At 39.6% G+C, this 23,492-nt stretch overlaps 1 protein-coding gene across 3 annotated transcripts in view; it reads left to right on the plus strand.

Annotated features, from left to right (window-relative positions):
• Positions 1–6,255: 6,255 nt before the first annotated feature.
• Positions 6,256–23,492, plus strand: part of zgc:172282 (leucine-rich repeat and fibronectin type III domain-containing protein 1-like protein) — a 196,664-nt gene continuing 179,427 nt past the window's right edge. For 2 of the 3 annotated variants that reach the window (XM_035946634.2, XM_035946635.2), the window contains exon 1: positions 6,256–7,560. The gene's annotated coding sequence lies outside the window, so the exon portion shown is untranslated. The remainder of the gene's footprint in view (positions 7,561–23,492) is intronic. The other variant, XM_023266811.3, reaches the window with a different exon arrangement.

The raw sequence follows: 23,492 nt of genomic DNA on the forward strand, positions 1-23,492 counted from the left end.
CCAAAATTGACCCAAACTCTAATATCCCCTGAACCCAGTTTGATCCCAGCATCTGAGACATTTTGGAACCATGGAGGCCCCAAATCATAACCCACAGGACCTGAAGGATCTGCTTCCAACATTGCTATGCCAGACACTTTCAGAAGTATGATGTTCATGCCCCAATGGGTCAGAGCTGTTTTGGCAGCACAAAATAAACCTACACAATATGAGGAAGGTGGTTTAATGCTCTAGCTGGTTGGTGAAAGCATCTCTGAACTGTTTCATGGACACGGTGAAGTGAGGTATTGAACTTCTGCACTGAGAAATGTGTTATTCCAAGAGCCATTGAACTCCTCATTTTCTCTACTTTGCATGAACAGGTTGATTTGTCTTTATTAACGAGAGTAACCTCAGTTTAAACTCCTCTCTGTGCTTATAAATGGGAGTGTGCTGTAGCGTGAATATATTCAATACATCTCTATAGAAAATAATAAAGACAAGTGTGTACTTTACCAGAAATATCAATGAGGAGACTTTGGTTGCAATATTCACTCCTAATCTGCTTTGTGAAACAGACTTGTAGTCTTCTTAATCACACACTTAGCAACAGTATTAACTAATCGATATTGATCAATTACTTGATTGCATGATTGATCATCTGTCGTCCCAAGGCACTGATCCCATGATCAGTTGATTGATTGTTTTGCTTATTGATTGGTTGGTCAATGCTGAGCTGACAGGCTGTTGGAATTAGACAAGTTTAAGATGTCTGATCACAGTACAGGTTCCTCAAGGGTGGAAGGAGTTAAACAAAAAAAAAAAGCTTACCAGGCACACAGCTCTAGGATTGAATCTACTGAACTATTAGAGCGATTAATAGAAAGCAACATGAGTCTCTCTTCAGATAAGCTGTTTCTAAAAGTAGGATATGACAATAAAAGCTGAGGTCAAAAGGGGTCAAATGTCCTGATATTGTGTCCTTTGCCATCTCTATCTCTATTTATCACACTCTGTATTTTTTCTGTTCTCCTTCTTTTCACTGTCCAGTCATCTCTGTACATGTCTCTCTAAGGACCAAGCAGACTTGTCCTGTTTATAGTTCACTCAACTGCTTTAGTGCACAGTGTCCTTCTGAACTCTTCCTCTACTCCTCTAAAAAAAAACAACAAATGTTCAGTACCAGCAAATACAAAAAAGGTCCTGCCAGCCTGAGTGACATAAACACACACACACACACACACACACACACACACACACACACACACACATGCTTGACTTATTGTCAACTATTTTCTGATGCATTCACGCAGAGAAATGATAAGGAACAAACTGTAGAGGGTGGCAGGCCGGGGAGTGCGGGGAGACAGTTATGAGAGAAGCAATGACAAGTATGGGAAGAGGGAGGGAGGAGAGAGAGGAACACATGGATGGGAGATAAGTGTGTGTTGGTAAGAGAGCGAAAGAGATACAGTGAGAGAGATCAGAGCATGTTGAGAAGAGCTTTTAGCTTTTCTCTCTGAGGATAAAGCTTGTTCCGGCCTTGTGCAGCTGAATCCCACTGCAGCTCTGTCCGTGGTGCTGAATCGGCTGGAGGGTCTTCCGTCTGTCTTTATCTCCCTTTATCTCCCTCCTCTCAAACACTTTTCCCCTCTTCTCTCTATCTTTCTGCCTGTCATTGTGCTCTCCATCTTCCTGTCTAAACTTCACAGGCTTTATTGTTATGAAACACAGCACGTTGCCACAGCAATGTCAACACACAGTAGACTTGAGCAAAGCAGCAACAAATACGCAAGTACACAAAATTGGATGCAAATAAATAGAACAGAATTAGTAAATTAGAAAATCAGCTGTCAGTGACAAAACATAATAAAGTCAATATTGTTGATAATGTTTCGATATATATGTAACGAACTTGCCTAAACTAAAACCTGCCTGGACTGTGTATATATATGTGTGTGTGTGTGTGTGTGTGTGTGTGTGTGTGTGTGTGTGTGTGTGTGTGTGTGTGTGTGTGTGTGTGTGTGTGTGTATTTACATCACAAAGACCTGGGTTCAGCACAGGTAAAATGTCAATTTTTGCACAGGTTTCCCAAATCGCCCTTCAGTCTGCTGTTAAGGATCAGGAGACATATTGTATTTCAAAAATTCTCCCAAGAGTTAGGGTTATCTTCTCTCCATAAAGCTTAAGGTTGGACATTTTGGTCTTACAGCTTTGCAACTGACTAAATTCAGGAAATTTTTTTTTCAGGGACAAAATTTCAGAAATAGCTTGGGGCTTAAGGGCTTAATCTAAAAATAGCTAATACATTGTTCTGTGTGAAAGATGATCAACTGTGTTTTATTATTGTCAGACAATTACTTTTCTAATTAATCTAATGATTTTGTCATTTAGTCTGTAAAATGCCAGATAATGATAAAACAACCCCACTACAATTTTCCAGAAACCCCTGGTAACATCTTTAAATAGCTGGTTTTATCCATGGAGTCCAACACCCAAAGACATTTAATCTGTAATGACATTAACCGTCTGAACCCCAAGCACTTTCTGGGTGATTTACTTTTTTTATTTATTTTTTTGCTCCTGTCACTTTTTTCTCACTGCAGGCTTATTTTTCAATGAAATATGAAGTCCTACACCTCTACTAAAACAGTACAACCACGACTAGAAGTAGAGAGTACTCAATAATATATATTGCACAGAATGACAAAATGATTATGTCACAAATCACAGGAAAGAATAAAAAGGAAAGCTGAATTTCTTTCACTTATTTTACAAAAAAGATATAAATGAATAAACTAAAAATGGAACCAATGTGTAAGTGCAACTACAGGAGAAAATGCAGACTCCAAGTGGTAAATATTTACATTTTTTATTTGTTTTACTGCTTGTCTTCTCTATGCTCTGCAGTTCAGTCAAATTTTTGTCACATGACTGTTGGTCACAGTTGAGTCACGAATGACTTCACGGTTGCGCTTAAGAGTGCAGATTTATTATTATTATTTTTTATTTGTTTATTTTTGTTTTTATAGAATCTGGTTAGCTTTAAGTATTTATTTTTAATTTACTTTTCTAAAATAAGATATGTACAGTAAAGTGATTTTGATGACTTGGCATGATTTTAGGCTTGATTTTATCAATTTTCTTCATGGAATTATTGTCGTAGACGTCACACATGATTAATTCATGAATCATCAGAAATATGTAAATGTTGGTTTAGATTTATTGATAAATGGTGTAATTTTGGCAGTTTTTCAAAAGGATAACATACCAACTAATCATGCCAGTGAATTTTGGGATCTGAAAAGTTAAGATAAGGAATTTGTCAGACTGGAAACCAACATTTTTGCTTTATAAATATCTTTAGATTGCTTCATTCCTAAAAATGTGCACTGAAGTGAAGACACATTTATTGTTTCACTCCTGGAATTTTTTTTCTTTTGAACAAATCAGAAAATAATGACTTCAATTAGGGAAACTAATCTTTTTTTTCCTGATAGTATGTGCCTTACAAACAAAGCTGCATCCTCACCTTTCTTTGTGAGCAGTCTGATCATAACTCTGCCCTGCAGTTCTCTGTTCACTCAGTCTGTATTTTTCCAACATTTTCCTTCCTTTGGGTTTATTAGTCACACTGGCCTGGTAGCCTGCCATCATGTACGTAGGCTTACTCTCTATTTAAGGATGAACGTGTTTCCAGTTTGCGTCAGGATTGTGCTATTCTCTCCACATTTGTCTTTTTTTCTTTGTTAGAATTTGGTTTGGACAGATGTTGTTGTAAAGCTTTGGCTGGACTAAATGTAGCTCTATGATCAGCTGGCTGATGAAATCAGCCAGCTGATCAAGCTCTGGATTGGCATTTCAGAGCTTGTGCAGTGGTGACAAGTAAAGGTTTTCTACCTAAATATTTGTGAAATTTGATGTCATTGTTATTAGAGGATGCTGACCAAATTGTGCCTCTCATGCAGAGTCCTGAGGGCATTGCAGAGTGACAGAATCCCACAGGCAACAGCCCTCTGTGTCTTTTATCATCCCTTTCACCCTCCGTCCACTTTGTCCTCTTTCATTTTTCTTTCACTCTCATTCAGTGTCATGACTTCATTTGTATGTGTAAAAAGTTGTTTGGTTTATTCGAGTATACACCAGTACTCTTACGGCTCGATAACGCAACTCGACGGGATCCTTTAGGTCACAGATAATTTTTCATTTGAGCATCCCAAAATTTGCAAATTTTGTTTTGGGCCCCGGAGACAACCAGTCTAATTAAAACATTGCTTTTGCAGATAGAAACCATGAGAAACAGGACTCTGACCAGTAGTTAAAGAAATGCTGCTGCAGGCCTGTTAAATTCTCATCACATTATGCCTGAAAATGCCAACAGAAACAACTTTTCTAATTACTATTTCCCAAAATAAGCCACTGAAAACTCCAAATCTCCCACTTTTTCTCTCAGTCCTGCTCTGTCCATCTTTCTCTCAGGCCATTTCTTTATTTTTTATTAGCCTGACCTTTAGCCCACATAGCCCAGAGGTGTTTCTATTTCGAATGAGGTAACAGAAAATGAAGCAAACCGTCCCGTTTTTCCATTTTCCTGGCCCCCGTCTGATCTCTGCCCATGCAGTGTATCTGTTTGTCTGGCTATTTCTGTGTTTCATTGTTATCTCTTTATTATCCTCTGCCCTCCCGGCTCCACCGTCACCACGGACCACAACCTTGAACCCTTTGGTGTTCGCTATATAATTCATGCCATCTCTCCTTAATCAGATGATTACAGAACACTCACACTTCATAATCCATGAAATCCTGCAGAATCTGTAAAGTGATCTACCTCCTGTGTCACGTTTCATTGTTTTCTAAAGGTAGCATTCATTACTGCAGCTTTAACCCTTCAAATACTGTGGTGAACTTTGGCAAAGAAGACGTTCACATACAAACCACTGCATCTACGATATCAGTGACAGAAAAAAACTTCAGTTGAATTTTGTGATTTCATCTTATTTACTGTCTAAACAAATTACTTCCTGCTTCTCTCCTCCTCCTAGTGGTAATTGCATGTACTTTTTTTTCCCCAGGGATGAATCTTATCACAAATTATAAAAGTTTGCCAAAACAGGCAACCTGGTAGTAATTTGGTCACCTGCTGTCTGTGTATCATAATTGAATATAACCAGCCTGATATTACACATTTAAAATAACCTAAATCTCACTCTTTTTAATGCTTTTGTTTCAAGACTTTTTGGGAAATTTGATCACTTCCTTCCTTGTCCATATATAAGAAGACTGTCATATTTGCATGTGACTGCAACAATGAATCTACTACCAGTTATCTTAAACTGGCATTCAATCTATAAACAAGAGAAACAGTTAGTCTGGCTGCGTGTAAATCCACCGACTGAATCCCTAAAGCATACTAAATTAACACCTTACATCCCCCTTTGTTTGATCTGTATAAAGAACAGAGTGTACATCTATATCTTGTGGCTTTATGAGGGGTTATGTGCTTTCCAACTTGGACGGCCTCCTGGAGTTTTGCTGTCACAGTGAGGTGGAAGCACCTTCATATTTGCTGCACAGACAGAAAAAAATGGCATCACTCTTCTCATCTAACTCTTGGCAAGAAAGCCAAGAAGCATATTGCTTTAAAAGTAAGATGGAAAGTAGCTGCCAATTTTGCCTCCACTGACAACCAAGAGTCCACCTGAGGTAAGTTCCACATATTTAAGTATTTCCAATATTAAAAATATAATAATTATAAAAAACAAATCAATGTGCATGAGATTGTGAACATGGTTTTGGAATCTGAGAGTTTTTGCTTCATTAACATCATTAGATTGCTTCATTATCAAAATGTTGCATTAAAATGAAGACATATTTATCTTCTGACTCCTGGAATTTTTATGTTTTGAAGAAATCAGTAAATAATGATTTCAGCTAGACCAAGTAATCGTCTTTGACCTCTGCTTCTGATACTGTGCCAATATTTCTTTTTAAAAAAAGACATTGTGCATGAGACAGAAGTTGAGATTTTTATGACTGTTATTTCTAGAATATCTGATTACCATATTATATGGATTAAGCGCTGAAATTACTTCCAGCACCTGCACAGACAGTGTTTTGGCAATTTAACACTTGATCACTATTGTGTATCATCACCATCATAATAAATATGATCAGAAATCAGGAGATGGGACTTGCGTATATTTCTTCCCAAGGGCGCACCTGCATCCAATCGGCGCCCTTGAGGTCCCCGCCCCATACTTTGAGAACCCTCTGACCATACCAGTGTCTATTGTGTCTCCTAACAGACTCTGAATTATATCAGCTGTACTTCCCCCCTCAGGCAAAACGCCCCGTCGATGGCATCAGCCGCCGTCGTCATTGCGCATCCATCTGTTATTAGCAGCTCTGTGATCTCTGGAGCAGCGACTTGTCAATAGAGGAGCAGGACACTGATCCGGAGACGCAGACAGCAGAGGAGCTGGTGGGCGTAGCGCCTCCCGGGACGAGCCGCCGCACACTGGGAAAGTAACTGCAGGAGAGGTGCGCTCACCGAGACGGATCAGAGCGCGTTTTTAACGAGAGGATAAGGACCGGAGATGTTTTCCTAGAGAGGTTTATCATCCTCTGCCTCTATCTATAGGCGGCTATCCAGCCGGGCAGCCCGCACTGCTGTCCGGCGCCTTCTCTTGGAGAGAAGAGAGAGAGGTCAAGACAAAGTCACTTCTGTAGCTGGAAAAGGGGGAAACGAGCTGTTATCCAAGCTCCCCGTGATTCTGCAGCTTCTTCTCCAGCTGTATTCTTCTATTTCTTAACTGTGGAAGACATTGGGACGTATAAAAACCGAACAGAAAGGATTATTACGAGCAACAAAATGCAAAGAGCTGTGAATGAGTGAGATGTGATGTTGGGGCAGCTGCTGGACGTGGAAGCAAAGAACATGTATAGGGGAGCTTCCGTGGAGACCAGCTGAGTAACCTGGAACGGTACGATCGAGTCCAGAGTCGTTTCTTTAGCAGATATTTTTCACCGATTTCCCTTCTACTCTTTAGACACTGGATTCCTGCGAAGAAGCTTAGCTATATTTCCTTCAAATGACCGTTTAACTGAGTCCTAACAGAAACGCGAGGAGCTCATATGGAGACCAAATGAGTGCGCAACGCGGCGGTGCGCCGGCTTAGCGGCGTTTTTTCTTCCCCCACTCTCACAGTCCTGTCCCAGTGGATCAGCAGCGGATTGCTGGAGGTTACAGTCTGCCACCGGTATACTACCCGCACTGGGCTTTTCATGCAAACTCAACGGGAACTAAATTGAACCGCCTGGCTCGCCCCCCATCGCCACCACCTCCCTCCAGGAGCCCCGCAGCGCGGCCAGCCTTGCGCGGCAGCTACAAGACCGGAGAGGAAAGGGGGGGAAAGTGGATATGATTTCTTATTTGGTTTGAAAATGTGTCTGATCGAAAAGGGAATTATTTAACATTTTATTTGCTGAGCGGAGTTCTTCACCTTGGCTTGATAAAAAGGGAGGAGACACGCGGAGGAGAATAGGCTTTTCTACCAAACAGGAGAGGAGGAGACGCGCAGGTATGACAGTCTCTTTATCTACTTTTCCCCTCTGTCCGATTATCCTCCCTCTCCTCCCTCCATCACCCTCTGCTGTCTGTATCTCCTGGCTTTTCTTTCTTTTTTTCTTTCGTGCCGCATCCTGGTTTTCAGAGGTTGGTTTGTAATTTTAGAAGAGCCGAGTTGAGACAGAATAGATGGCAGATGGAGAGATAATGGCGCTGGTGTTTTCTCTCCCATACGATTTAGACACGGTGATATCCCCTCTCTAGATTAAAGACAGGAGATGCTACCGAGGATGCAAAGTGTGAAGAAATCCACCAGATGATGGAATGAGATGTACAGAAAGAGGCTTAAATAGTGTGCAGGTAGATGGAACTGCATGGCAGAAGAAGGGTGTAAAGAGGAGTCTGAGAGTTTTGGAGGTGAAGGTTTGATTGGAGAAGCACACCGGTGAGGTGGGGAAGATAGGACGGGGTAAGAGCAGACAAGGGAGGAGAAGAAGTGAGACTGGAGGGGCTTAAAATGAGTCCTTTGGGGGATGAGGGCAAAGGACAGAAGGAGAGGAGATGAGCTGGATGATAAAGGAGGAGAAGGGTGGTATAATGGCAGGAGAGAGAGGTCTGCAGGAAAGGTGAGTGGAGAAAATATAAGAGGACAGGGAGGAGGTAATGGAATAAAATAGATTGGGAGGGCAGTTGGTGGGAAAGGAGGTACAGGAGCGGAATGAGGAAAAGATAGAGAGAGCAGGTGTTGCAGCTTGCATGGAAATGATCTTCTAAGAGAGCTCGAACAATACGATGCTGGAGGCCAAATGTAGAATACTCTGCTGTAGATAGCATATGGTATTATCCGATGGATTGCTGAGTAATGGTCTTTGCTGTACCGTGGAGACAGAGAGAGACACAGAGTGGAAACCACAAAAAGCTACAGCGAGCGATGGCACAACAATTTAGCTTGCTGTGTCAGCTCATCAGATCCTCTTTACCTGCTAAATTTTCTCATCCCTAACTGGCCCCATTTGCATTTTGATTGGGTTTTGCAATGGCTTTAAGCCACCCTAAAACACATGTAAACACACATGCAGGAATAAATGAGCTTTGCTGGAAGTTGTCCACTGGTTTTCCCTGTTTATTTCTACAAATGTGTCTACCTGTGGCTTAGCCGGAGCCTTGTTCGATATTTTAATCTCTCTTGCCAATATTTTGTCATCTCCTTTCTCTCACTTGTATTCATACGTCTTGTTTGAGCTTGTTTGTAGCTCCAAGTGCTGTCTGGGCAGAATTCTGAAAGATTCAGTTAGTTGTGGGATTTTTAATGCATTTCAAATCGCAGTCTTAATGCATGCAATCATCGTATTAATCAGTATGCTGGAATGCAGTGGGCAACGTAAATGGAATCATGAAGAGCACTTGCTACCAGCCTGTACTATTGATCATGATCCCATTTATGCTGCAACTGTAAAACTCAAACACCAACAAAGGATTTGATTAAGATTGAACTTTAAACCTTAAACACGCTCAAAGAAGACTGTCAGACCAGCGGACTTGCAGTTGTATAATTAGGAGAAAAGTTGATGTATCCCTAAAGTGAACCTTAATTTGCAAGGCACTGATTCTCTACATTGTCTGAGTAACTGACATGTTTGTTGGTTATTCTGGTTTATGGCTCATATTCTGGTCAAGCTTTCTTTTGAGAAGCTCTATTATTGTTTCTTTAAATTTCACTCATGAATACTAGTGCACACAAATAATCAGAATATTCCCACACTGCCATGGAAACGGTAAGTACACACACGTGGCAGCAAAATTAAACTAAAATTGGCTGAAGTGCATTAATCCAGCTCCTTTTTTGAATTTTCTTATGGAATGAATGCAATTCTTATGAAATTATATGACATTTACTTGAAGCAGTACCAAAGTAGATTCTTAGCTATATATGTGCATGTAAATACATTAATCAATATCAATAAATACTTCGAAATCAATTGCCTTGGGGGTATTGGTGACTTTGCAGTGTGGTGATATGAAAGAAATTGGATGTAAACCGTGTGATGATCATAAACAGACCAATTTGTACCATCAAGTCAGAGAATCCATGACATTACTCTGAATATTAATGTATTTATTCATTTGAGAAAAGCTATTCATGTTTTGAGTGGAAAATCACATTAACTGTTTTGTTTTGCCTTTTTGAAAAACACCTTTACCCATATTGAGTCATTGTTAGACAATTTTAATGTGTGTAAACACTCTCATTTGTTGAGAACAGGACATTCTACGCTAATGGCTGAAACTGAGGAATAAATAGCAACCGCAATATTATTGAATTTAATTTAGCTAAAGTGAATGGGATCATTTAATTGGTCACTGCTTGAGGAGTATATCAGTCTTTCTAATAGCGTCAAGCACTCTAAGGTAAAGCTGTGCACACGAGAAAAGGCCAACCACATTGTGTAGGCCTGAAAAAATATTTCAGTATTTTGGGAAATACACTGAACAGCACCCCAAAACTTTGGTGGGTGGGTGTTGGACTCCACCAAGGTTGCCCCTTGTCTCTGATCTTGTTTGAGACATTCATAGACAGGATCTCAAGGTTCTATGAGAGTGAGAAGGATGACCAGTTTGGGAACCTCGGAGCTGGATCTCCGTTTTTTGCAGATGATGTGATTCTGTTGGCTTCTTCAGATTTCAGCTCGCACTAAGCAGCTGAGTATGAAGTGGCCCGGATCAGAGTCACCACCTCCACATCTGATGTCAAGGTTCTCTACCAGAAACCAATGATTATTTTCTCTGGGTTGGAGCTGAATTACCGCCTTAAGAGAATGAGTTTCAGTATCTTGGGATCTTGTTAACAAGTGATGGGAAAGTGGAGAGAATGAGATGGACGGACAGACTGGTGCAGCGTCAGCAGTAATGCAGGCTTTGTACCAGACTGATGTGGTGAAGAAGGAGCTGAGTCAGAAGGCAAAGGTCTTGTCTTTCCTTATCTATGGTCATGAGCTCTGGGTAGTGACAGAAACAATGACGTCACTGATGCTGAAATAGGGTTTCTTCTGTATGGTGGTTGAGCTCAGGATTAGAGTTGAACTGAAGGACATCCGGAGGGAGCTCATAGCAGAGTCGCTGGTCCTTTGCATTAAAAGTAACTAGCAAAGGAGATTCAGGCATCTAATTTGGATGCTTCCAGGGCGCCTTCCTTTGGAGGTTTACTAGGCATGGCCACCTGGGAGGAGACCCTGGGGTATATCTAGAATTCACTGGGGGGATTACATATCTCATATGGCAACTGGGAATACCTTGGGATCCCTAGGAGGTGCTGAAAAACCTTGTCTGGAGTGCTCTGCCTAGTTGAAAGGATGGATGGATAGATGCAGGCTTTGTGCTGTACAATTTCTTGTTGGGTGCAGTAACTTACTAGAGTCTCAGCTGGTTGTCAAACAGCTTCCAGGAACAACACAGCAGTTTTTGCATAATGGCCAACCGCATTACTACAACATTCCGCTTTACCACATGAAGCTAATTCCATCTTTAACTTGGCAACAATAAATATTGTAATTCAATTGTTATCTCCCAGCTGAAGTTACATCATAGCATAATGGAACTGTTCTTTTCAATGTACTGGTGTCTAATGAAAGTGGTTGTTACTCACAGCAGAATGATGGTATCATGCTATATAATATGTTGAAAGCCTAATGCATCATATTCTGTAATGCATTTGAAAATGTTGCCGTCAAATAATGTGGTGTCTGTACTTGGTGTTTTATTGACGTCTCTATAGTCTAACACTGTGGCAAAAATAGCGTCTAACTCACTGAAGCACGTGCATGCATGTAAAGTTGCACTGATTAAATAGAAAAGCAGAGTTACAGATTATATATACAGATCATATTCAGTTGTATTGTTTTCTGGACAACAGTATTTTACTGGTTAGGCCTCTCTGTCACCCAGCTAGATTTATCACATGCAAAACACATAGATATCTGCATAACCACAACTTGATGTTTCTGAATTTTAGTTTTTGTACAGAAAATGACCAAAAAAAACCCCCAACAAAACACACAAACCAGATATAATGTGATGATTTGTTAATTTTAGAAGTGCTGCTTGGTATAATTCTGTTACATCTGGACAGTTAAATCAGTTGTTTGAAATCAATATGCTAAATAAAGAAAACCAGCTGGTGGTGGTATCATCACATCTACATATGTTGCATCTTTCATCTCATCTACATCTCTCCAAAAAAGCCAAAAAGCATTTTTTCAGTTTTCTCCAAAAGTACAAAAATCCCTACAACTGATTAAGTAGCAGGCTCACATCTGTAACCAGTGAACTCAGGACAGGCAGACATTTCCCGCGGAGTGGAAGGGCAGACTCGTTTGACCCTGATTTCCAGTTTGAAAAGAGGCCGTGAAAGTGGCACTTCATGATCCCTGTGGCTTATTGGGGTTTATACTGAAAACATACTAGAGACATAACAGCCAGAAAGTGAGAAAAGCTGTTGTAAAAATGTATTTTAAAGGCTAATTTTGAACACAGCAGTCATATGTTTACTGCTGTTCTATAATTCAGTCTCCTCCTTCCAAACTGAGCACAGCAGAGGTGGGAGATTGATGGCAGATGGCATATGACAATTAAAAAGCAATAGTCTCTTAACACTGCTGCTTCTTCAAGAGCTCACAATGCAGGGCTCTTTATCATATTTACAGTTTACTGAACCATGCCGATTCAAAGCAGGGAAGAGGACAGCTTGATCTGAAAGGGAGGGAGACTGTTTAGATTATTTAGGAGCAAGGGATAGAACAACTTCAGTCATTTTTTTCATTGTAGCATAAACAGGGACTGTCAGTACTAATGGAGTCATTTCATGCATTATAGCAATAATGAACGCTGAGCGGTTTAGGTCTGTGCTATTAGTCTGGTCCAGACTTTTCTGTAACCATAGTAAAGTGTTCCAAGCTCTGTTTGAGCTAACTTGGAACAAAAGAGCCATCTATTCTCAGTATCACATAAAATACCTCTCTTTTTTGTCAACGTCAGGTTGAATAATGATGCTGAAGAGCAGTGTAAATTCTGGAGGAGTGTAAGTCTAATTGATTGATGTGTCTGTGTGAGAGACAGAGAAGAATAGAAATGGAACTCACACAGAGAGGCTCGATGAGTTTTACACAGAGGAGGGAAATAGTTTCATCACTGTGGGGAAGTAATGTATAGGTCTGTATGCACAGGAGAAGCTCATGCAGTGCTTCTAACTCAATACACACTGAAAGTATATACATTTACATTGGATATTTGAAGATGTGTGCCTTACTTCCAAAAAAAAAAGAAATCATGCACAGCAGTGGGATACAGTAAGGGCTTTGTATTAGAGGAGAAAATAAGATAAACTGCAAAAAAAGATGAGAAGTTGACAGCAAGAAGAAAACAAAACTGGAACTCAGGTGACTGCTGGAGGAGAGGAGTTACATTTATTCAACAAGGCAGGTCAATTAAGAGCAAATTCTGTATTTTGGTGAAGCAGACAGATAATAAGGGAAGTAATAGAGCAGTGAGGAGGGGGCGAGAGAGCGTGAGGAGGAGGGGAATAGGGAAAAATAACAAAAGGAAGGGAGGGGATGAGAAATGAGAGGAAAAAATAGAAGCATGAGGTGAGAATATTTCGTAATGAGACTGTAGGTGTAAAGACTGTGATATGGCGACACGCTGTTTTGTAGTTTTAATATCCAAAATCTGTGACATGCTGTCCACTACGGTGGGGGTTTAAATGTTGACACGGTTTGTGTATGCGTGCAGGTGCATGCATGCGCGTGGCAACAGATGCTGGTTCAGTGGCGCAATCCCACTTCACCAGGGAGGAACGGGGGAGAGAGGCTGCTGAAAAAGAAAGAGAGGGAGAGAGGGGGGAGGTGAAGGGAAGGAGGGACGGTGCCAGCAGAAAGAGAAGGAGAGCAAGAGGGAGCGAGCGGTGAGCTGAATGCCAAGCAGCGTGGTGTTAGAATGGTGCTGTGTCGAGCAGGCAGGCACAGGGATGCAACACTGCTCAGTTAAACCGCAGCATCCTGGAAGTTTCCAAACTTTATCTCTGGGGACGGCAGTTTATTATTTTCCTTTTCTTTCTTCTTCCTCTACCAGCAACATTTTGTCGATTTTTGACAGTGATTTTGAATGTGTTATTTATTTTTGGTTTTTGTCACAGCCCAAGACATATTTTGCTGATTTATTGTGACTATGTGAATCAATGCTACACTTCTCTACCATGCAGTCCACAGTAAAGGGGCTTATATAGGTTGTACCTGAAGCTGTGGATATATCTCAAATGTGCCAAGAGTACTATGGATGTCTATTTTTACCATCCTTTGACCCACCTTTGGGCCTGACTTTGCTGTACTGTACAGTAGAACAGCAGAGGTTTGCTGCTGTACTATTGTGCAGGAGCAATCCTCTGCCTAAGGAATGATTAATCTTGGTTTTACTTTGCAGCAGTGCCTGCAATGTACACTGACCACTGCATAGACTTGTGTATTTTTAGGTGTATTTTTACACTTACATTTTTCATTTTGGATGCGTTTGTCCAAATTGACATGCAAAAGAGGCACAATTCAAGCCACAGGAGATCAATAATTTATATGTTTACATTTTCATCATATATTACCAAAAGATATTTCTGAGAATAAATACACATCAAAGGTGACATGTCAACGTTTCTGAAATACAGTGCTGTTTTGAGTGTGTCCGATTCATACTCATTGCTATGAAGAATTAAACTATGTTCTAGTAGGCTGGCTTTCATTTTCTTCTCACCTGACTGTTCACAGCTAGGTTACATGAGGGATTTCTGGTGTTTTGCAACCAGAGATGTGGAACAGATACATGTGCGGATGTCTTATCTACTGTGGGTATATCACTCTTGGACAGTTACAAAAGAAACTGCTGTGGAGGTGGATGGAAGGAGTTGATTTGATTGGCCGTGATGTCTAAAAATATTAGCTTAAACTTTGGTTGTTTGACAACTAAAGCCCCATCAACACATCTGGTCAAGTGCATTAAGCACCATAATTAAAGTATTAAATTATCATATTTTAGAGGGTCTAAATGCTTCTTCCATTAATTATGTGTGATGCGGTGCGTGCACAGATAGTTTTGGAAAAAGCTTGCTTATGGTCACTTTGTATATAATGGAGATCTATGTTTCTCTCAAACTAAACTAAAGCACCATCTCTTCTAATTGACAGTGGAAGATTAATCCACCAGAAAATGGTAAAAGCCCGAATGTAGAAATGAGTGGCTAACCCTGAACGAACATAATTACCATTACTGAAGAGTTTTGCTGTTGTTTCATGATAAAAGTGTCCATAAAGTCTTTTTACTGAAAGGCTTTTACAGTGTGTGAGACACGTTAACAGCATTCAAAGGGCATTGCGGTAGTTTGATTTAAAAAAATGAATGACAAATGGATTCATTTTTATATCAAAACTTTCAAATCAGCACAGTTACCGTGACAGAAAAGTAGAATTTCTTTTCTGATATATTGATACTAAAAACAAGAAAATCTGTCTTAATTGAGCTGATTATTGATAATGATGACATCATTTTTTTGTGTTTTATTTAAATACTGGTCATTTGCTTTTAAAATTGCAAAAAGTATAGTATATATCTATTTTTTAAACCATTGGCTTTTTGTCACAGTTTCTTTCAGTATCATATCTGTTGTATCATCATATCTAGTCTGTATCTGTTTAGCATGTTAAATAAGTGGATAGTTTCTTGTCATCAGTGTGTCATAGATGACTGATCACAACAAGTCTTTCTCTGTCTTACACGTTCCTTCTTCTCGTCTCTGAAACAGCTGTTCAGTGTTACAGTGTGTGTCAGTGTCTCTGTCTGGATCCATGTGTTTGTATGCAACTGTAGCTCTCTCACCTCTCCTCTGTAATTGTCTTGGTCTGGAGTGACAGAGCAGACCTGACAAGCTAACCCAGATAGTGAGTGGAGATAGATTGAAGAGGAGTGTCAGCTCTCTCCTCTATCTCTCCACATCTATTACTTGTGTCTGACAGAAGCAACGCCACATGATTGATGGATGCCCCACTCTATCTCTATCAACTTCTCACTCTGTTCCCTCTGTTTCGCTCTCACTCACTCATTTTTCACCACTTGGTTTCTCTTCATCTTCATGTCACTTGCTCCTTCCATTTTTTTGTAATTTGTCTCTTTGTGACTATTTTTCATTCATTCTCTATCTGTTTTTCTCTGTTTTCCTCTGTGATGTATTCTCCTTCCTTGGACTGACAGCATGTGCATGGTAAAGTTAGAATGTGTTTGTGTATTTCGAGTGTTTAAATGATCGTGTAGAGATCTGCACAGACACAGAATTTCAAATTTACCTGGATGGAGTGATCTATCACTGTGTTTGTTGCCATTTATCAGTCGGCTATGACTTAGAGGCAGGAGTGTCTGTTGTCTGCGCTTACATTTAATTTTGTACACTTCATGCTGCAGGCGGAGTTGGTTGACTTTTCAGTTGTAAATGAACAGAAAGCAATGTACCGTTCACATATTAAAAATAGTAAAGCTGATGCAATTTGGAGAATACATTAGAATAGCTCTGTGGTAAAAAAAATACAGTCTGCAAAATATTTTTCCTTAAAGGTTTCTTTCAATACTTTGTATTGTGTTCTACAGTATGATGGAGTTATTTAGTTTAAATAGACAATGCAGAAAGAAAATGCAAAACAGGTCAAAAATAACTAAAGGGATCATTTTCATATAGTGTCCCTGGCCTTATGTTAACATGTGTAACATACTAGGACAGTGGCATTTCATTCTGGCAGGAGTACTACATTTGGATGGGATGTGGACAGTGTCACTTCATTACTAGATTGTGAATGCTGTCTTTAGAAAATGTCTGAAATGTCAGCCAAGGCGTCATTTCTTATTCAGTTTATACGTGGTGGCTTCAGTCGCCGTTGTTGCCAGCATAGATGGTCTTTCATTAAAACTCCTGTCAGCTATTTATTTGTTAATTCCATTCAGTGACTCATACTCTTGCAACACTTAGTGTTTGTATTAACTTCCAGGGTCAAGTGTTGGACTTCACTGGAACTGGACTGGAGTTATTAACATTACTGACATTACACTGCAATCCTGGAGTTCAATCACTAACATAAAAAAACAGTGACTATGAATGGTTCAGAATGTAAAATCTGTTCATATTGATCCATTCAGAAATTGCCTTTTCATGCAAACTCTTTAGATTGACTCAGGCACAATCAAAAAGTTCCGAGACTGTATCTATAAAAGCAAAAACTGTCCACAATTTAAATTTTGCTCCTGTCTCCTTTGACACTGACAGTCTTCTTGTGCAGTGATGTATTGCTCTCAGCGCTTCTGCCATTTTGTGAATATCTGTGGAAGTCTAATTCTGACCGCTTGCAGATGTGAATTTATGATTTCAACATGGACATCTGACCTGCAGGCAAAACATCACATTGTACGTCAAACTGACCCAACCTTCATGCCGAGCATCATTCCTGGCGATGAGAGTTCAAATCAAGAGATCAAACAGCAGTCTGTGGAAAAGCCTGCAAGACTGAGGAGGGTGCATCAGGTCAGCATCGCAACCAAAAGCACACTCCTTGTTTAGTTCGACATTTACAGGGTTGTGCACTGGGAATTTATCCCCCAGGGTCAGCCTGTCAATGCGAGTCCTACTGTATAGTCCTGAGGAGGCTGAGTGAGAATGTTCCACGGTGCCAAAGTGCGCCTGCTCACAGCCGGCTGTACAAGATTTTGGCCACAATAACACAATCGTCTCTCTCCAGCCAACCTTCTCACCAGATTTGGCACCATATGACTTCTTTCTCTTCCCCCAAATGAAATTCAAGTTGAAGGATCGCCATTTTGCCACAATAGAGGAAATACAGTGTCCATTGCTGATGGTGCTTGACAGGCGTATTGGGAGCAGGACTGTATCATTGCAGAAGGATGCTGCAGGACAGTGGCCAAGTTCAAATCAGAGAAATCAGGCATTGTGCATTAAATCTGCATTTATATAAACATATAAGTGTGAAACAAAACACCAGTTGTTTAAAACTAAAGTTGTTTTTACACACTTATAATCTAAAAGTAATGTCAAACTATTATTTTCAAGGCAGAGAAATAACCTTTGTGCTGACCAGCAGACAATTTTCTGCTGTCTAGTTTTGTGTCTAGACTGAGTCCATGGTTGACATATAAAAAAATTTTAAAAAATAATTAAAAAAAAAAAAAAAAATTTATATAAAGGCACTGCAGCATAATAACCAAACCTGACATGAATGCGCAGGTTGACTGATGCTTTTAGCATTCTCATATTTATAGCTCTGAGTCTCTAACAATGTAGACTTGATTCCTCTAACTAGTTCACTGTGATACAAGTGGAAGCAAAAAGAATGAGCACACAGAGTCCAGCTCTTACTGAAGGCTTCTTAAGTGCTTAAAAACCTTCCTGTGCTTGTTCCAAAAAAAAAAAAAAAGCCATGAGGACTATAAGTTAAAGTATGTTGGAGTATGTAAGTAATTTTGGATTACTTCACAGAGTTGAAGGAAATTAATCTGAACCCTGTCAATGGTTCTGAAAACAGCAGCTAATAAGAGAGTCAACCCCTTAGCCTTGACGCAGCCCACTCAGCAGTTCACAAAATGAGTGTTTATTAACGCAGGCTAAAAGGACGGACCCTGCTGGGTTGAAATGGTCCACTTGACACATCATGAGGCTGATAGTCTGCAAGATAGTCAGAGAAATAATTTGACTTGAGAGGGCAATCTACTGTAGATAATAGCTCTCTTAAGGACTTAGCAGGTAGTTTATAAAGCTCAGCACTAGTTGTAGCTTGAGGAGAGTACAGCGGTAAACCGAGCAACTGAAAAATCGTTGTAGTTTAACCTTGACTCTGATCTGGACCACCACTTTACAAGGCTTTAATCTATTTATCTGATCAGAATGACTTCACATGATGCTCTGGATTGTCTGTGCAACACAAGTTCTCTAACTTGACTTTGTGGTATTGACTGTGCAGTCATTGCATCATGTGCTCAGCTCGTTACAAGTCCCTCATGAGACACTGAGGAAATTATCTCGCTGTTGCTTTCTGGAAAACTTGGCCGTGGTAATCAGAAATTGTATTTCTGGCTCCCTCTCAAAGGCAGGGCACCATGTAAGTGCTCAGTTTATTTAGAACATTTTAACTTTAACTAAAGAGCAAACCAAATAAAAATTAAAAAACCCTCTGGTAAATTTCTTTCGACCGATTAAGCGCTAAAAACTGTCTCAAGAAGTTTCAGGATGGTACCACATTACTGTGTGCACATGATTGCATTACTAGGATCAGTTACTGTTTAAAATCATTATAGAACATATTTAGTTCCAACATAAGTCATTACCCAAATGAAAATGCATATGTATATATCCATAGTATTTAACTTTTTTCATGATCAACTTTTTCATTTAACTTTAAGTTTTGAAAACAAAAAAACAAATAAACAAAAAAACCCACACTGGAGCACAGCAACCTTCTAGCCAACAGATGATTTTCTTAGATATCCGTTTGAATATGTATGTGAGGCTGACAGAAACTCAGCCTGCAGATGCTCACACATCATAGATCCTGAACATGAAGGCATGTCGCCAGCATCATTTCTGTTATTCTCCTACAAACAGGTGAAGGACACACACATGCAAGCTTGAATTCATTCTCTCTTTTACCCACACACACACACACACACACACACACACACACACACACACACACACACACACACACACACACACACACACACACACACACACACACACACACACACACACACACACACACACACACACACACACACACACACACACACACACACACACACACACACACACACACACACACAGTTTTCTAATTTTTACAAGTGCCAGTGAAGCTCCTGATGCATATTGGATGATGGTTTTACTGAAAGAGGCAGAGGGTTGTGCTGCTGGTGTGTTTGTATATGCCAGAGACCAAGTGGCAACTAATACAACAAAAGGCAAATAATTATGCAAAGTGCCTGAAGACAGAGTTCCATTGATTGTAGCCAGATGCTGTGGCCAAAAATATTCACGATTGCAATAGAAATCCATTCAAACGAATGCAGAATTCTCTCTCAAAATACAGCGTGAATACATTAGTTTTTTTTTTCCTTGTATGGAACCTAGGTTTGAAACAGAATCTCATATCTTCCAAAGAGTGAAAGCTATTGGCCCAGTATTATGGTATTGGGATACACAATGTTTCCTGGTACATGTGTCTGCCATGATTGGAACATTGATTATATCTTCTTCCACTGTTTGTCTTCTCAGTTACTGAAATATAATGGTATCTTGTTTCAGTATCTACAAAAATAGTTGAATGGCAATGTGAAAACAACCTACAAAGAATTATCGCTTGAAAATAAACAGTTTCTCTCTGCTTTGTAGGTGCTGCTGTCTGCTGCAGACAGATATTAGCAACTAGCAAGAGGTTGTTTTTTGTAGTTGATGAGGACCAAAACAGCCAAAAGAGCAAATATTGGAATTATGTTTTATGTGTGGCTCAAAATATGTCTTGAAATGAATAATAACTTGTGCTGTACAACTGAAATAAACTCAACTTTCACTGCCAGATGGGTTTCTGGTGTGACTCCCCAAGCTGTTTGACATTCATGACACCACATCTGTTACCACCCCTGTGTTGAATGGTAAAATCCCAGCAGATCTTGAATTCACGAAAGAATTTAGTTCACATCAAGAACATGCAACACACACAGTCAATGAAGAGTTCATTTCATTGTAGTGTCCAATATAATATACTTCATGAAGCTTGTTTGTTGGAAATGGGACTAACAATGGGATTAACTAAATATGAATTAGTAGTAAAAACTATGTTCTATATATTTTTTTCATTTTAGCTTTAACTGGCTGTTCACAGTGTCTCTGAACAAACTCAGTGTTGGTGCATGAAACAGCCCGTTTCTAGTAAATGATGCACAGCACCATCCGCTAGCTCACTGGACCAGTGGAGGTTGCAGGAGGTGAGACATCTGGCTGAGGCCTCCCACTCAGCCAGACCTGTTTCAGACCGAGCGACGGAGATGCCTCTCTCTAGAACTGGGAGCTGTTTGCTGATGATGTGCCAAGCAGTCCATAAATCAGGTTATAGTGAAACAAATTACTCAGCAACAGGATTGTGGAGCCAAGATGGCGGCCATTAGGAACTGCATTTTCCGAACAAACCCTGATTGTTCTGATTTATACAGATTTCTGTTCCAGTTCAGGGTGTTATCGGTGCTTGCAGAACATCTACAGCTTTCAATTTAATGGTGCCCAGTGTTTACAGGTTTGACACTCTGTTAGAATCCATATGAGTGTGTAACAGCTGTAGATGTCCTCGTCCCAGCTGTCAGGCTTTGCAGCCAATTCACTGCGCTGGCAGCTGTTACAATAAAGTTGTAGTGGGTCGTCTCAATTCGATCCTATAATAATCCTGTGAAATCTGGAGCCATTTGGATCACTCATGCTCCAAATTCATCACTGACATTTATCACTGTTACCGGGTGTACACCTTGCCATTCCACTTTGGTTGTGAGGACTCTGCCAGTGATGAGAATTTTACTGGTAATTGTTGTCTTACAAATAATGACTCAACTGACTTTTTCCCCCCAAAGGAGAATGAGTAATGAACTGAATGCATTATATAACAAATAAATTGGTCACAATCTTAGAAAACTGTGCTGCTTGAAGAAGTCATATCAGGCTAATCTTGGATAAATGGAAAATAGCACTGTGTGTATGCAAGCGTGGAAAGTGCCCAAAGGCAGGCACAGCACCAAAAGACAATTAAAGATGAGCTTCTACCTAAACAATAATGTCACGTTTTCTTCCTGACTACTCTTCACTCGCAGTTTAATTTTGTAGTCAGTCAACAAACGTTTCTGTTCTGAAAAGATGAGATAAGGACGACTGTAATATTAGGACCTTTTAATAAAATGCAGCAACTCATGTTTTTACACAAATCATATCTTCATCACTATAAGAGGAGGCAGTGGTGGTGAAGTAGATATTTAAAATGGAAACACTAACAGCTGTATCTCATATCTTTTTCTCTGATCAATGGCTGGTAATTTCTGACACATACAAATAGATAAGTTCATAGACAGATAATGTGTAATGCTCATATCACACTAAGAACTTATCGACCCATCCAATAAGTTAACGTAAACATATAGTGAATTAGGATGTGTGAAATTATCCCATGTGGGATTTTAACTCACACCCAGTTACATGGGTGTGTCCCAGAAGAAAACTTCTGTCCTTTTCTGACATATAGGACAGAAATTCACTTTAAATTATTCCATGTTTTTGATGGATCGTTATTCAATAGCTGTCTTGTAGATATTGGCATAGCAATAGCAATAGCTGTCATATATTTTTTTCTGTGAATCCTGCATTACTCATATATCTGACATATACTGGGCATTTCAACCAGAAACTGCATATAGCTTCTGGCACATTCAGTCAGGTTTCTGAACCTATCTTTAGCTACATAAGAGCTGTCACGCAAACAGTTGCTATTTGTTAACTGCTGCTATCAGTTAGCAACCTGTTAGAATAACATCTCAGAAATCCAAGCCGAGATTTTAGTCTATGTTGGTGTAGTTTAAGCATATATCTCACGTTAAATAGGGTTTCATAATTCATTGAGCCAGTTGTATACAGTCCTCAGGCTTTGGACAACGATCAAATGTTTCTCTGGACTCATCAAGACATAAAAGAACTGATGGACTCCAGTGACACACAGAGCAAAACCATACATTTTTCTTACTGTACCATGTAAAATATGTCCAAATAACATTGCATTTGTTAGGGTGTGGTGTGTAATTTCTGGGGTTCTATTTTTTTATTCAATTTTACATGATGCATGGCAGATTTACATGTAATTCTGCTAGTGACACACATCATGTGAGATTCCATGCTGGTCCTCATGTATAAAAGACATTCCTCAAGATTGAATTCCTGGTAGGCTAATGGGCTGCTATGAGTAGCTTTGAGTTGGAAATGTTACAGAAATAAGAGCAGTTTGTGTCACCTTGTCCTTGACGAAAGACGCCCTGACAGTGACAGTCCCAAAATCACAGGTTCAAACTGCTGGAGTTTCATATGTAAAAAATCTAAGAAACAAATCCCATCAGCTTATGGGAAAGGACTTCCCTCATCATTCTGTAGAGTTGGGTTTAGATCTGGACACGCATGACTGAATTACCCCAATACTGCAGCTTGGCATTGTGTAGAACAGCGTAGTTGTACAGTGTTAGAGCAGAGGTGAGCTGTAGCTGCAAATAGCCAGGAGGGGTGAGGGAAGAAAGAGGTATAGTAAGGGATTATATATATATATATATATATATATATATATATATATATATATATATATATATATATATATATATATATATATATATATATATATATATATATATATATATATATTTTTTTTTTTTTTTTTTAAAGTTTAAATATATCACTTTATTACACAGTGATGAATTTTGAGGGGTTTAATCAATGACCAAAGAGCAATTTCAAATGAAATGCCAACATGCACTGGCGTTTGTCTTCCACATCATGTCCAATTATGCGCATTTGTGGTTTCCTTTGAAACCCTTTTGAGTGTGCAATTAGAATTAAAACCACAGCATAGTGAGATAATTAGAATGCAAATCCACTGAGTAGCCACTGCTGACAAAATGTCAACCGCTAGTATCAAAAAATGGGGTTTGTTATTATGAAAATCTAAAGGATTATAGCACATTGGCTTAATCTAGAATTATCTGTATTGAACAATGAATAATTAAATAACCACGAAGAAGTGCAGTGAGGGGACTAATGACAGGCGCACAGTTTGGCAAATAGCTGAAGAC

Source organism: Amphiprion ocellaris, chromosome 7 (assembly GCF_022539595.1).
Source record: "Amphiprion ocellaris isolate individual 3 ecotype Okinawa chromosome 7, ASM2253959v1, whole genome shotgun sequence".
Lineage (NCBI taxonomy): Eukaryota > Metazoa > Chordata > Actinopteri > Pomacentridae > Amphiprion > Amphiprion ocellaris.